This window comes from Loxodonta africana, chromosome 4 (assembly GCF_030014295.1).
Source record: "Loxodonta africana isolate mLoxAfr1 chromosome 4, mLoxAfr1.hap2, whole genome shotgun sequence".
Classification (NCBI taxonomy): Eukaryota; Metazoa; Chordata; class Mammalia; order Proboscidea; family Elephantidae; genus Loxodonta; species Loxodonta africana.
The window spans coordinates 58,532,346-58,548,376 of record NC_087345.1 but is presented as its reverse complement, the minus strand read 5'-3'; the positions used below and the strand labels follow the sequence as shown (position 1 = coordinate 58,548,376).

General features: G+C 40.7%; 1 protein-coding gene across 1 annotated transcript in view; it reads right to left on the bottom strand.

Moving 5' to 3' along the window:
- OSBPL8 (oxysterol binding protein like 8) overlaps positions 1–9,757 on the bottom strand; it is a 238,497-nt gene extending 228,740 nt beyond the window's left edge. Inside the window, exon 1 of the mRNA XM_023559101.2 lies at positions 9,369–9,757. The gene's annotated coding sequence lies outside the window, so the exon portion shown is untranslated. The remainder of the gene's footprint in view (positions 1–9,368) is intronic.
- Between the last annotated feature and the right edge of the window lie 6,274 nt (positions 9,758–16,031).

Below are 16,031 nucleotides of genomic sequence, written 5' to 3'. Positions count from 1 at the left end.
AGGAAGATTAATGACATGAACCTTCCTCCAGAGCCAACAGAGAAAGCCTTCCCCTGGAGCTGACACCCTAAATTTAGACTTGTAGCCTACTAGACTGTGAGAGAACAAATTTCTCTTTGTTAAAACTATCCACTTGTGTATTTCTGTTACAGCAGCACTAGACAACTAAGAAAGAATTTAGTACCGAGAGTGGGGTGCTCCTCTAACAGATACCTAAAATGTGGAACCAGTTTGAAACTGAATGGATACAGGACCAGCAGCAGCAGAGGACCAGCAGCAGCAGAAAATCGGCAGCAGCAGAGGACCAGCAGCAACAGAGAAGTGGCAACAGAAGAGGACTGGCAGCAGCAGAGCCAGGAGAGCAGTGCCAGACAGCATGGAAGCTGACCCACAGAGTGTAAGAGAGCTGAGTACGTGTGCACAGGAGGCTTCCTGGCTGAGTGGAGTACCTCTGGGCACTTATCAGTGGAGCTAGGCTTGCCAATCCATGGAGCAAGAGAGCTGAGTCTCTTCCAGCCAAAATTTACCGTAGGGGTGGGGTACCTACAGACACTTATCAGTGGCGATACACAGCTTTGGAACACTTGCCCCAGTAAGGCAGCTGTTGGTGAGGCCAGAAGGCCCAGGGGCCAAGGAACCAAGGAGCAGAAGCTGAAACACACAGAACACAGGAAGCCAAGCTACCTCAGTCTCAAAAGGTATAACCACGGCCTCTAGTGTTTCTAAGGGTGGAGTGGTCACTCAGGTGGACTAGAAGAATGGTGCGCCTAAAGCCAAGGGAGCAGAGTTACTGTCCCAGTGGGCCTCAAAGGCAGAGCTGAAGCACAGGGCCAAGGTGTCTCCACTCAAAATCTGGACAGTGTGGCCAATACCTACAGTCTTGAGGGCAGGGCCACTGTATAAATGGTCTCAGAGAACAGAGGATTATTTTCAAGCTTTGAGGGCTAATGTAATGTGTTCTGCTGACTTACTTGGTGCCTGTTATGCCTTCTTTCCCTCCAATTTCTTCCCTTTGTAATGGAAATGTCCAGCTTGTGCCTGCCTGTTGCACCACTGTACCTTTGGAAGCAGATAATTTGTATTCTAGATTTCACAGATACGGAAGAATTTTTGGATTTTGGACCTGGAGTTGGTTTAAGACTTTTGCTATGATATAATGGGGTGAATATGTTTTACAGGTGGCAAGGACATGAATTTGGGGGGGCAAAAGGGTGAAATGTCACGAATTGAATTGTGTTCCCCAAAAATATCTGTCACCTTGGCTAGGTCCTGATTCCCAGTATTGTATGACTGTCTACCATTTTGTCATCTGCTGTGATTTCCCAATGTGTTGTAAATCCTATCACTATGATGTAATGAGATGGATTAGTGGCAGTTATATTGATGAGATCTATAGGATTAGATAGTGTCTTAAGTCAATCTCTTTTGGATATAAAAGAGAGAAGCCAGCAGAGACACATGGGGACCGCATACTACCAAGAAAGGAGTGCTGGGAGCAGAGCGCGTACTTTGGATCCAGGGTTCCTGCAGAGAGCAGCTCCTAGGCCAAGAGAAGATTGATGACACAAACTTCCCCCACAGCTAACAGAGAAAGGCTTCCCCTGAAGCTGACGCCCTGAATTTGGACTTGTAGCCTACTAGACTGTGAGAGAATAAATTTCTCTTTGTTAAAGCCATTCCCTTGAGCATTTCTGTTCTGGCAGCACTAGATGACTAAAACAGCAAGCGATTCCCAATGATAACTAAACTGTATATTAAGGAATGAAGTGTGCTCCCCCCAAAAAATTTGTTTAAGTCTTAACCCTTAGTAATCTGTGAATGTGACCTTATTTAGAAGTAGGACTTGTGAAGATGTTATCAGTTAACGTGAGTTCACACTGGAATAGGGTAGGTCCTAATCCAATTTGAGTACTGTCCTTATAAAAGAGGAATATACAGTTAGTCCCTAACTTACAAGAGAGTTCCGTTCCAACGACTCTGCCCTAAGTCGATTCTGACATAAGTTGAATACCTCTCTTTTTTTTTTTAGTTTTCATTACTATTGCCTGTTAATAACAGTATCTTTATAAATCTCGCAGTGTTTGCAAGTTAAGTCATAAAACTGAACATCTTCGAGAGAACACCTGAAAATGATAACATCAACAAATTACACTTTGCAACATATAACTAATGATAAGATGTACAAAAAAAAAAAAAGAGTTGTTTAAGTGCAGTTCGTCATAACTCCAACACATCATAACTCAAGGACTACCTACAGACACAGAGAAGCAGACACAGAAAGGATACCATGTCACCCTGCAGCTACAAGCCAAAGAACACCTGGAGCTACCAGAAGCTGGGAGAGAGGTATGGCACAGGTTCTCCCTCAAAGCCTCAGAAGCAATCAACATGACTGACACCCTGATCTTGAACTCCCAGACTTCAGAACTGTGAAATGATACATTGCTGTTATTATAAGCCAGCCAGTTTATGGTATTTTCTTACAGCAGCTCTATGAAGCACACACTATGAAAGAGGGGGCATAAATTTTGGTGGGCACTGAGTTGAATCTGCCACAGCTGCACTCCCTACAACATCTAGTATACGGTCCCTCCCCTTACAATAACTGCCTCATGACAGGCTTGCTGGCCCTCACTTCACTACCCCCTATTTCCTTCACTAGAAATATATAAGAACTTCCAGATGTCTTTCATGTCATGTAAGAACCAAGGGAAACTCACATGATACCATCTCTGGCCCTCTCTCTGACTATACGACACCATTTTCTTCTTCTGTGGCCAGTCCATGCTGGCACACAGCCAGATACAGGGCAGAAACTAGTGAGTGGCTGCGCAGATTCTGAACCTAACCAGACCGGCTCCAGAGCCTATGCTATTCTGCCTCTCTAGATTTCTGAAATAACAGGTGGTAAGAATATCCTTCCATTATTATCAATTAATATTTGTAAAGTACTCGCATCTTGCAAAACAGCCCAGGAACTATTACAAACTCAATATCATGATACACAGCATTGTCTTTCTTTATTTCTGTATTGCTATCTTAAATTAGTCACAAAAACAGGCAAAATTACACAGTAAACAAAGCTAGTTTTCAGAAGTCCCTCAACCTACTCTCCAACATAACAATGTACCTGGTTTTCTCATCTCCAGGGCTTCTCACCAAATTACTCCCACCCAGTAATAGTGTTACTTAGACCGAACTGCTCTCTCCCCAGATCTACCATACTGACACCCCATCAAAAGTATCTACAGGAATTCCATAATTTCCAGAGGAACCTGAGCCTTCTTTATAAGATACTATCTAGTCTGATAAAGTATTCCTAATTTGTGGGCAGCCGAATGACAAGTTATTTTAATGGTGGAAATCTCCACAGGTTAGACAGATTTCATCCCTCAAATATCACCACATCAAAACCAACCATACCAATTCTGTGCAAAAATCTTATTCTTTAAAAATATATATATATATATATGTATGTAGAAGAGAGCGCTTCTTAGCTCAAGCAGATACATGAGACCAAATGGGTGGCTCCTGTCCAGGGGCAGGATAAGAATGTAGGAAGGGATAGGAACTGACTGAATAGACACAAAAAACCTGGGGTGGAAAGGGGAGTGTGCTGTCACATAACAATATGTATATAAATTTTTGTATGAGAAATTAACTTGAGCTGTAAGCTTTCGCCTAAAGCACAATAAATATATATATATAAAGAAACTTATAAAATTATAACAATTCACTGAAGTAGTGTATCTCTTACATACTTATATTTCTAGTGTAGCCTAGAATTCCCCAGTGAGAAAATGACAACCGAAAGAACAATAAAACAATTATTCATTTTACTCCAAATTTGCAAGATTTAAAAACAGGACATCAGTCAAATACAAGTAAAATGGAAAAAAGAAATCAAGGCTATATTTCATCTTATTACAAAATGAATCTTTATCAAATTACACAGCCAAAACAGACTCAGAAAGATTAGATAAAAGGGGGAAAAAAAAGTTGCCATCAAGTCGATTCTAACTCATGGCGACCCCATGTGTTTTAGAGTAGAACTGTGCTCCAGAGGGTTTACATGGCTATGACCTTTTGGAAGCAGATCACCAAGCCTTTCTTCTGGGGGTCCTCTGGGTGGGTTCTGTCAACCTTCCAGTTAGTAGCTGAGCACTTCACCTTTTGAGCCCCCCCAAAGGCAAATAATTAAAGTTAAGATTTATTATAAGGGACAACTGTAAATAAACTATACAACAAAGTATAATGTGTTTAAAAGGACAGGCTCTGAAGGCAAAGGTCAAGTTAGATCTCAAGTTCAAATCCTGGCTCTATCACTTACTACTTAACCTCTGTATGCCTGTTTTCTCACTTGGATAAAAAAAGTACAAGAAAACTGCTTGATTTTTAGGGTCACGCAATGGGAAAAAAAGAACACCCGTTGCTGTAAGTTGATTCCGACTCATAGCAACCCTATAGGACACAGCAGAACTGCCCCATAGGATTTCAAGCAGATTACCACATCTTTTTCCCAGGGAGCAGCTGGAGGGTTTAAACCACACATCTTTCTGTTAGCAGCTGACCACTTAACCACTGCACCACCAGGGCTCCTTTTTTAGGGTCATGGTGATGATTAAATGTGAGTAACGTGTCAAGTGCTTCTAAAGCAGTACCTGGCACATAGCAGTCAATGCATATTTGCCATTATTATTATTATGACCAACCATTCCTACTAAGACACCTTCGAGAGCTATAATAAAACATTCCTAAATCAAAAAGCTTCTCCTTTTTATCTGAAAAGAGTCTTCCTGCTTTAAAACCAACTTCCTCTTTTTTTCCAGTGCTTTGTGAATATGGAAGATGGTAGGTAATTGTCTTCTTTATAATAAGACTGTCCTTAGCCTTTTTATAATAAAATTCTCTACCAAATATCATACAATGGAAAGACTGCTCCATGGATCATAGACACTCTGAAGAGTACATAAAGTATATTAAAATGTTGAGATTCATAAAAGAACAAACAGCTACTGCAGCAAAAAGCTTAGATAAGAAAGACAAGAAGTCTATTAGCCTGCTCAAAAAAAATAACGGATACTAAAAACACAGCAGAGATCCTTCGTGGTTACAATCATCACATCACTAAAAACATATAGAGGATACTTTTGAAAATGTTTTTTTCTTAATAGCAGGAAAACCCCTGCTTATTCCAAAATTCCAAAAACAAATTCTGGGGAGAAGAAAAGCCCAAAGGCTCAGATTTTCAGCCACACATATCCCTTACTTAAAGCTTTAAAACTCTGAGGCATTTAACATTCTTTGTGGTCTGTAACATTAAAGAGTAACATAATTCAGCTTTGTTTCTACTAGAAAACGTTAAGTTTTCCTGAAAGAAAATCGCCTCACATGCATGCATAAGCTGGACAATGAATAAAGAGGGCCGAAAAAGAACTGATGCCTTTGAGTTATGGTGTTGGCGAAGAATATTTAATATACCGTGGACTGCCAGCTGAACAATCTGGTACAGCCAGAATGCACCTTAGAAGCAACAATGGCTAGACTTCGTCTCACATGCTTTGGACACGTTATCAGGAGAGACCAGTACCTGGAGAAGAACATAATACTTGGTAAAGTCGAGGGTCAGGAAAAAGAGGAAGACTCTCAAGGAGATAGATTGACACAACAGCTGCAACAATGGGCTCAAGCGTTAACAACTGTGAGGATGGCACAGGATCAGGCAATGTTTAGTTCTGTTGTACGCACAGTCCCTATGAGTTGGAACTGACTTGACAATACCTAACAACAACAAAAAAACTCTGATACTGTATATTTAAAGTTAACAGTATGGGTCATCCGAACAGTCAAGTAGAGATCAGAGTCCATAATAAAGGAATTGAAATATTTTTTAAAGAGCCAGAGACAAGGAAATATTTTAAATAATTTAATACTTGCTGAAGTTCTCCTGTGTTAGACAGTGAGGTGGGTGCTTTCATACACATTCTCCCAACAACCATGTAGGGTAGGGATTATTACCCTCATTTTACAGATCAGGAAACTAAGGTCAGTGATTTGCCCAAAGGCATGTTGCTTATATATGGTGCAGAGTCAGAATTCCAATTTAAATTTTCTGAGCCCCAGTTCAATGCTGTTAGCCTCCAATGCACCACTACCAAAACTCAAGTACTCTAAATAATTAGCTCTTACAATATGTGCCAAATATTTTATCTGGTAAGAGGCAACAGTTGTGCAGGGAGAAGAAAAATTTTTCATGTTACACAAAAAGACTCACTGTGCTTAACCCAACATGACTTAACCAGTCCAAATTAAACGCTTTGGTTTATGCTGTCTACTCCCTTAGAATACGCACTTATCTTCAGCTACACAGCCTTCAGTAAGACCTAACTCAAGAATTATCTCCTCCAAGAAAGTTTCCCAGATTGAATGACTTGCTCCCCACCTCCCAAGCTAACATTCTTCCTTATTATCACCTCACTGCTTGTATCTAGGCGTCCCGGTGACACAGTGGTTAAGAACCTGGTTGGTAACCAAAAGGTCGGCAGTTCAAATCCATCAGCCACTCCCTGGAAACTCTACGGGGCTTGCGTTTAGTTTGGAATACATTATCACATACTTCTCTTTGTTCTCCAGTCGTGTATCTGGAACGACATTTTTTTGTTGAATAAATACTAAACATTTGGGGATTCAATGATGAACAAAACAGGTAAGGTCCTTGCTAGTCATGGAGAATCGTCTGGAAATTTGTTAACAAAGGTAAAAATAACAATTTAAGAGTATGATGTTGTAAGACAAAGGTTCCTTTCCTACAAAATCTCTGAAGTTCTCCTCCTTCCAAACTTGGTAACACCTACCAGGGAGAAAATTCCCTTCTATCATGCCACACAGATGAGAACTTCAACTTCTCCTGTGTGTGCGCGCATGTGCCTATGGGTATGGGTGTGAGAACAAAGGAGGGATGAAGGAAGGGAAGGATATATCTAAAAATCACTCAGGTATGGTTTCCCAAATACTGGCATGAAATCTGCACACAACCTTAGCCCAGACATCTACTTCTGTGTCCCATCCACAAGGGAACTATATTTTATCCCAATCAAATGCATCCATTCATCTCCTTGCGCACCAGCCAACTTCTTTAAAAGAAGTATATTTCTCAGACTTTTTTATTCAAGTGGTATTTTTATCTTATTCATAGGTCCTATTTTTAAGATTAAGGCAGAACCTATGTGTACTCCTTTAGCATCATCCAATGCTCCACGATCACATCTATGAATGTTTTTAGCTTTAGGAAGGGCTTCAGGCCCTAAATTGTTGACCTCTATGCTGCTCTCCACAACTGATCACTAATATTTGTGTTATAAGTAAGCCCAAATGTATTGTAATGTCTTCAACTTGAGGCAGAAGAGGAAAAAATATATATATATATATAAATGCATACACACACGCGAAATTCTTCAGATATTGCCATTAGAATAAAAATTTTTCAAAATAATATTAGAAAACTATGTCTAAGTATCTCAATTCTTTATTTTGTCATTTATGTCTCAATTCAAGCAATCTGCTCTTGAAAGATTATATATAAACCAAATTTAAATGTACTAAGAAGCACTCACTATTTAAGACATACTGTACTTCATCCTTTAAAATGATCCTTTTGCAATGCAAATTTTGTAAATTCACAATTTTATCGGTTTTTCTTAAACTAAAACATAATTTTACTACGTAGAATTGTACGTTTATCTCCAAACTATATTTTAAGGTTCTCAATTCAGAAATGAGCCAAGAAATATCATACAAGTGCCATGCGCTGTAATATACTGATTGCCTCTAAAATGCAATAACATTCTAACTAAAAAATGTAGCAGCATCTTATCCACAGATCTGAGATACAATATTATGATTCAATGAAAGAGAAATAAACCAGAACCATTTTTTAATTAAACAGGCATTTCTAAGCACCTGTGTACAATGCATTGTGGCTCAAACTGTTCACATGGAATTTGACCTCAACAACTTAAATCTCCATAATTAAAGACCTAGAAGCTAGTTCTTAGGTTTCATCTATTCTCCTTCCCACCACCCTGAACAGGCATATCATAGGCATTTTGTATACAACTGCTATGAAAAAATAGGTAACAAATATTTAAAAATATTTGTACTTCTAAATTAAGAACAATTAAAATTGGATGGCCTTAACCCTTCCCCAATCTGAGCACAATCTTAAAATCATTTCACCGCAAAACAGGTTCTAGCAAGCAGAAAAACTGATAATCGTCTACCAAGTTTATATTAAACCCAGTGAGATGGAGAAAACCTAACAAGCAATTTTTCCATGTTTCCCCACAATTTATGCTGTTTCTGGAATCCTGGTAAAGGAAAAATCTATTTTAAATGAGTATCTGAAAAGTTCTAAAGTGGCACTAATTTGAGGCTGGTCAGGTAATAAAAATTAATAAATCTTCCTTACTCAGGGCACTCTAATACCACTTAGAAGCTATTTAAGTCTTCCAGTGGCAGAAAAGCAGAACTTCATTAAATTATTTATTTAATGCAAATATGCTTATATCATCAGTTAAATAAGTTTTTCCCATCTGCTGAAACTGGAGCCCGAGCTACTTATTATTTAGGATGGCATTTAGATAAAGTGAAATTAGGTAATGTTGAGCAGCACAGATCTCTCTCATAAAGAAGAGTGTTAAATGACTTTTGTGAATGGAATATCTACATATACCGTTGCTTTGCTTCAGTCGGTCCTGAGTGGGTGGGTCATGTGTAGCTCTTTGGAATCTGATCCCATTCTTGAGGTGCTCAGAAACAAATATTAATTTAAAAGCACGGCGAAGGCTTCGCCTTTCCTCTTACGTTAGGAGAACTGAGCTTTAGAGGAACACGGCGCCACTCGGCTCTGCAAGGCGGGTGCGGTCTGCGGTGCACGGCACAGCCTGCTCTGGGGCTGTCACAGGAAAACCGGAGCCTGGCCTTAACCGCACACACCAAGAGACAAAGCGCCCGCTCTTCTGGGCGCGGGGGCTTCCGGCGAGGCCCGCCGTCCGCTCTGTCAAACTTCGGCAGGAGGCACACACTTAGCGCAGTTAAAACGTGCGAAACGCCCCCCGGTCCTGCTCCCCTGCGTGGCTTTGTAAGGCTGCAGACGCGCCTCCTGTGGGCCTCAACACTCCGCCCCCACCAGCCTTTAGAAACCCCCCACTCCAACAGGGGACAAAGGAGCCAAAAAGGAACTCTCCAGTGCGGGGTGTCCCGAAGCCCTCGCCGGCCCGAGCTCTGAACGTGGTGGGAAGAAGGGGGTACAGTCCCTCAGCGGGGTGCCGACGCCTCGCACCTGACTCAGGGACCGGCGCAACACTCACCAGTGCGGAGCCCCCGGGGAGAGGCGCAGGGGACCGGTTCCTCCGGGGCCGGGGTGGCGTCGGGACTCGAGGCCCTGCACGCGTCCGGTTGGACCCCAACTTCTCTCGGCCGCAGTCGCCGGCGGCAGCTGGGGCGCGAGCGGAGAACAAGGGCGCTGCCTTGCCGCCACGGAGGCGCTGCCGGTTCCGCGCGCGAGGTGGGCGGGAACTCTGACCCTGTGGTACACAAGCCAGGGCGGGCCCCCTCCTTCCCACAGTCCGCCTGCTATCGGCGGCGGCTCCTGCAGCGGCCAAAGCTAACGCTGCAGCAGCCTGGGCTGCCGCTACCACCGCCACCCGGCTGGGAGTGCGTCGCGGCCTAATGTTGTCATCGGCCGCGTCGCCGCGTCTCTGGGCACCCCGAGCCGCCACGATCCTTCACATTCTAGCGCCCTCCCCCTCCCGGCCCCGCCCCCCGGCTGGCGGGCTCCGGCCACACCCCCTTCCCGTCACGTGACGTCGGGCGGTGGTGGCAGCAGGGTTACCACCCCCGCAGGGCCCGCGTGAGGTGCTCCGGAGGAGCTGTCAACACCTAGCTCTACCGAGGTCTTTCGCCTACAGAACCGCCTCCGCACACCCAAGGGCGGCCTCAGGAGACGGGCCCCGCGCCTGCTGACCTGCTAAGACAAGGCCCTGTGGACCGGTAGTCTGGCGCCCTTGCTAACCTAAGGAGACTGCCCTGTAACGCACTGGTCAGGGCTCAGTCAGGACCCCAGTCCCACACTCTGCGCCCTCAGTGTGAGACTCGCCTCCCCAGCCTCCACTTGGTTAAAGCTTGAGCCAAGTGAAGAAAAAAAGGCATCGTGTGTATAATGTCTGGTTTGAAGAGCTTTCAGTAACTACTTGTTCCTATTTCTAGTAGCACGTTAATTGTGGCATTTAAATTACTGTTCTCTTCATTAAAAGTTTTTATTTTTGAGGGAAGGGTGGTGCATTTCAGTCATGCTGGGATGAAAATAGCCTAGGAAACTTATTTTTAATTTTGTTCCTAGTCATGTTCAGGAATCCTTGGTGCCAGTTTTACAGCAATTAAGCTTTACAGTGTGTTAGGTTGGTGGCAGTTTAAATAGATACACAGCAATTTGGCATTCTTTCCATTTATTAAATAAATCCTAATTCTTTATCGAGCACCTCAACTTTTGGACTTAACTCGTTTGCCTTTACGGTTCGAGAAACACTTCCTAGACCCTCTCTCACCCCCAACCCTGTTGATGAGAGAAAAGCAGTAGAATGCAAGTCACCAAAAAAAAAAAAAAAAAAAAAGGTAATAATACAGAAAGGAAGCAGAGGAGCAGAAAGATCGTTATAAAGCCCTGCTATAACAGCGAAGGCAAATGAGACAGCTTTCTGTAATAACCAAACTCAGTTTGTAGATCGTCATTCTCCCTTCTTGCCCAGATCTAAGGCTATTAAGTGAGTCTTATCTGCTCTTAACATTTTCTTGACAAGAAATCAAAAGACATTCTAATCGGCTGTATACGTTGAAATGAATAACCAATAGAGTTTGGCCTATATAATCCTCATTATTAATAAATTTTATACAAGCTTTAGAAATCATGCTCTTGAAGACACACCATTATTTTATGTTCCCCAAGAAAGAAAAGAAATGCTGCCAAATTATGTTACGCCAGTGATTGTCTAAGACCCTTCTTGAATTCAGAGATATTAAAATGCGAAAAACAATGAGTTTTAGAATCTGAGATATGGTAATGAACTGGTATTCTAATAAGGAAAAGATTCAGGTTCTGTTCTGAAGTCTGAGTACTTGTAGTTCAGACAAACGTGAGGGAAGTTTATTGTTCTTTGAACGGGAATATTTCAGCAAAGCTAGTCACTTGGAATCAACTCAATGGCAACTATGGTTTTTTAGTCACTTGGACAGCTCAGTGGCAACTATGACAACTACAGTAACTTTGAAGTCGTCAACAGTTTGAAACCTGTCTCCCATTTTCTAGAGCAGTGCTTTTCAGACTGTGACTCAAAAATTGATTTTATTTTTTAACGAAATAAGAATAGAATATCTAGCAAGAACTTCTTTGCGAAACTTTTGTTTCAGTTGGGTGGGAGGAGGGGCAGGAAGGTTTGTGTCCTATGTGGTGATTTAAAATGTATTTCTTACTGTGAGTTGCAATCAAATAGATTTAAAAAAAAAATCTTGCAAAGCATAGATAACATGCAAAATATACCGTATGGGTTCTGTTTCCCTCTTGCTTTTCCTTTACTTTGGGAACTGAGACCAAAGATTAGAAAAAGGAGGCCGCTTACCTTGACTAATCGTTTCCCTAAATTTCTTATGTTCGCCGTTAAAAATATTTTGGAGTGGAAAGCACATTCTGGAAGCAAGGAGACGTATGTTAATGGAGCCGACTAACCAGATGTGTAACTAGATAAATTACTCTCTGCATTTCAAGTTCTGATAAAACTAGGGAGTTGGACTAGATGTTCTTTAAAAAATGGTACTTAGCCTTTTTTGCCAGTGGATAACACTCATGTTTGAAACAAACAGCCATGGTTTATCTGGGATAATTCAAATACTTGACAGACTAGCTATAATTCTTTTCAGGCTTTCTCAAAAAAAAAAAAAGGGAAAGATTATAGGAAAACAAATATATCATATTTCTGTACTTTATTGCTGATAGTTACCTGACAAGAATAACTAATAATTTTTGACATACCTCACAACTGCTTACAACATAGTGATGTATCAGTACACTAAAGTTGAAAAGGTCTGCTCTTGGGGCCCTTTAAATTTAGTATTTTATGATTCCTGGAAATGACCATTTAATCATTCAATTTCTAATGTAATAACATAAACTGAAACTGTAATATGTGATCCTGCCTTATAACAAAAAAAATCTGATAACTCCAATTCGCTAATTTAAATGATACCCTCAAATTTGCTACTTATAAATGATCTTAATAGTGTTATTTTAAAATAAAATTTGTTATTGTAACTATCCAATTTTAACTCCAATAAGAATTCATCTCTTTTAGCTAGTATTTAATTCATTATACAGTTCTAAGAATGAGAAATTCTTTTTTACAAATCAGTTTAACCAGTGACAGGCATAGTAATCTTTCCCACAGAATATATTTCAACTCTGACCTAGAATAAAAGAGGTGTGGTTTCAAATTTCTTTTCGCTTTAGCCTATCTAGCTAGACACTTACGTTGCCAAGTATTGCTAATCAGGATTATAGACTAAAGACCTCATTTTCTGGAAGAATATTGAGGTTGAAAGCAACTTCAATCATAAACAAAGTATTCCACACAACTTTCAAGATTGTGCTAGATTGTATTATTTTTCACAAATATTTACTCCCCCGCTACCACCACTGCCAGGGGGACTTGGTCATGGAACTTGCTTTAGCTAATGGTTTGTGAGCAGGAGCTTTAAACTTGAGTGCAAGATTCAGGTCAATCTTGCCCTTATACTGCCTGCCTTGAGAAAGACATGCCCCAGATGGAAGTTGCTCCTTCAACCTGGGCTTCAGAATAAGAAGATATATGGAGCAGACCAGAAATTTACCCATACTCTGAAGCAGCACTGCCGCAGCTGATCTGCAGCTACTGACATGAAGGAAGAATGAAACAAGTATTTGTTGTAAATCACTGTCTTAGTCATCTAGTTCTGCTATAACAGAAATACCACAAGTGGATGGCTTTAACAAAGGCAAGTTTAGTCCCTTACAGTCCAGTAGGCTAGAAGTCCAAATTCAGAGCTCCGGCTCCAGGGGAAGGCTTTCTCTCTCTTTTGGCTCTGGAGGAAGGTCCTTGTCACCAGTCTTGCCTTGGTCTGGGAGCATCTCAGCACAGGAAGCTCAGGTCCAAAGGATGTGCTCTGCTCCCGGCACTGCTTTCTTGGTGGTATGAGGTCTCCCTGTCTTTCTGCTGGCTTCTCTTATATCTCAAAAGAGATTGGCTTAAGGCGCTATCTAATCTCATAAATCTCATCAATATAACTCTCACTAATATATCTCATTACATCATAGCGATAGGATTTACAACGCATAGTGAAATCACATCAGATGACGAAGTGGTAGACAGTCATGCAACACTGGGAATCATTACCTAGCCAAGTTAACAGACATTTTGGGGGGACACAATTTAAGCCATGACAATCACTGAGATTTTTTCGGCTGTTTGTTACACAGCATAATCTAGCAAATCATCTAAAGTGAGTTTAAGCCAACAAATCAGTGGCTGAAGGACTAAATGTGCTATAACACAATGTGCAATAGAATAAGAGTAAATTTCTATTTAATAGAATAATAGACATCCTCAAACTAGTCAACCAAATATTTGATAAACATCCAACCAGAATTTATATTTAAAAGCAATCTATAAAATCTAATTTTGAGGTCCTTTGAAACTATATTCTACGATTCCAGGAAATGATCAGTCTAGCATTTCTAATGTCATCACAACATAAACAGAAACTAATGTGTGATCCTGTACTATAACTGAAAAATATCTGATAGCTGCTATTTGCTAATTTAAATGATAACTGCTTTTGCAATATTTGCATATTGATATTAAGCAGTTCTGTGTAGTCCTATTTGTCTTAAAGAAATAGCCTTTGAGGAAATTTTAGATAATAAAACATTAATATAAAGAATATAAGCTTCTGTTTCTGGCATATCAGTTATGTCAATCAATGATCACACCAAAGACAAGTTTTTTTTTTTTTAATTTTGTTAAACATATTGATTAACTGGTAATAAGATAAGAAATAAGTCAAAAAAGTAAGTGAAGGCAGGAACCTAGAGAGTTAAACAGAGCCCAAAGCCAGCCTTTTTTCCAAGGGCATTTGTCAAACTCAGTTAATACGAGCTTTGGTTTTCATAGTCTTGCAAGAGACAAAACCTATGACTTGCCCAATATAGAGAGTCTAATAGGAACTCCTCTCTACACACACACACACACACACACACACACACACACACCCCAGAGATTCCAAGGATTATTCATTCAGTGTGAGGCTATACTGGAAATAAATTGCTAGAACACATTCCGCAATTTTCTGCAAAGAATATTGTCTTACACCTTGGCACCTAGTGGACAGGGGAAAAGCAGAATTATCTGAGAGTTTGGAGCCACAATCGAGCTCTCACACAAAAATGTAGTCTAATTTCATACTACCCAAGTGATCCCAAAAAGCCTCAAACTGTTTTTTTAATAAAGATTGATTCTTGACAGATAATGTTCTCAGACATTCGGTGGGAGCAAATATCAATCCTCTCTGGAGGAAGCCATCTTCACCTTAAGCTTTAAAGTATGACTGTTAATCACATTTTGAGGAAAATGAGCAGCTCTCAGTAAACAAAAAAACACAGAAGAAAATAAGACACCACTTTTTTTTTAGTGAGAAATAGCACAAACAGCAGAAACTGATTTATAAGGACTTCAGATACTGCAATTATCAGACTATAAAATAAGTATACAAAATATGAATAAAACAGTAAAAGACAAACTTGAAAATATGTGCAGAGAATAAGTACTTGTAAAGAATAACCAAGGATATTTTTTCAAGAGTCAAATAGAACTTAAAGAATTTAAAAATAATGAAAATTAAAAACTCATTGGGCAAGTTAATAATCTATTTGACACAATAATACAAACTGGTGAACTGGAAGACAGAGATGAAATTATCCCAGATGCAACAGAAAAAATATATATAAAAGAGATTGTAATTGTTATATACCACCTTGGCTAGGCTTTGGTACCCATTTGTTTGGTCAGACGTTAGATATTGCTATGAAGTATTTTACATACGGTTAGCATTTAAATCAGTTGATCTTAAGTAAAGCGGATTACCCTCTGTAACGTGGGTGGTCTTCGTCCAATCAATAGAAGGCTTTAAGAGCAAAACAGGAGGTTTAGAAAGGGAGAGTTCTGCCCCCAGACTACAAATAGACATCCTGCCAGAATTCCTGGCTCTCCTCAACCACCTGACTAGCCCAATTTTGGGACACACCACTGCCAGAATTTTCAGCCCGTGACTTGACATATGGATTTGTTAGCCCCCCCAATTGAACCAATTCCTCAAAATCTTTCTCTCTCTCTCTCTACAGATATATATGTGTGTGTATGTATGTGTGTGTGTATATATAATCTTCTTACTGGTTTTTATTTCTCTACAGAACCCTAAGACAGAGACTTCAAGTAACTTGGAAGATAATTTGAGAAGATGTAAAATAAGTCTCGTGATGGCTAAGGTTGTGTGCCACCTTGACTGGGCCGTGATTCTTAGTGGTGTGGCTGTTACCTAATGATAAAATTTGGCAGTTGTGTAATGATGTAATTTGGCAGTCATGTAATGATGTAGTCATCCTCCATGATGTGATCTGATGTGATAAGCCAATCAGTTGTAAAGGGAGTTTCCTCAGGGCCGTGGCCTGCATCCAATATATATATGGACGTTCTGGCAAAGCTCGGTTGCTCTGGATCTTGCATCTGGCTCGTCATCATCGGACCTCTGGTTCTTGGGACTTGAGCCAGCTGCCTACCATATTGCCTGTCAATCTTAGGATTCATCAGCCTCTGCAGCTTGTGAGCCACAGGCCTGCTGCCTTACCTGCTGACCTTGGGCTCGTCAGCCTGTACAGCTATGTGAGTCAGGAG